Genomic DNA, 652 nt, shown 5'->3' with positions numbered 1-652 from the left:
GCGGGGCGTGGCGCGGGGCGTGGCGGGGCCCCGGGCTGTAGTAGTGCGGTGCTGGCCGTTGCGTCACTCTGCTGCAGCCGGCCCGGCCCTGCCCGGCCCTACCCAGCCCGGCCCGCTTGCTTGGCCAAGGCTCTGCAGCTCCGGCATGCCACCGCCACCCCCAGCGGCAGCACTGGTCCGGCCTGCAGCGCGCGCGCTCCCTGGGCCCGCGTTTGTCCGTCCGATTTGAGAGGAGCGCGCTGAAGTACCCCTCGTTATGAACCGGTCCAGCGGTATTCCGCCTTGGGTTCGAACACCGTGGCCTCGTGTCGCAATACAAATCGAACTGTATCGATGGCTGAATGTGGCCGGCCGGCCAGTGTCGCCCGTCATCCGGGCCTTGACAGTTGTGGGTCGCGGGCAGCCGCGGCACCAGCATCAGCAGGGGCAGTAGTAGTTTTGAATTTGCCGCGCCCTGGTTCGCCCCGCCCAGCCCCGCCCCTCATTCTCACCCAGCGAGACCTGCTGCCGCTGTCTCATTAGCCGATCTGATCCAATCCGATCGGGTGATGGATGTGGGGGGCGGGTCTGTCGCGCGTCCGCCCGGCCCGCCCAGGTCCACTCGAGGCCGTGCACTCTCTTTTTCTCACTCACACTCTCTCCCTCTTCCCCC

This window comes from Frankliniella occidentalis, unplaced genomic scaffold (genome assembly GCF_000697945.3).
Source record: "Frankliniella occidentalis isolate FOCC.00 unplaced genomic scaffold, Focc_3.1 Scaffold60, whole genome shotgun sequence".
Classification (NCBI taxonomy): Eukaryota; Metazoa; Arthropoda; class Insecta; order Thysanoptera; family Thripidae; genus Frankliniella; species Frankliniella occidentalis.
The sequence above is the reverse complement of the archived record's forward strand: the minus strand, read 5'-3'. Positions refer to the sequence as shown.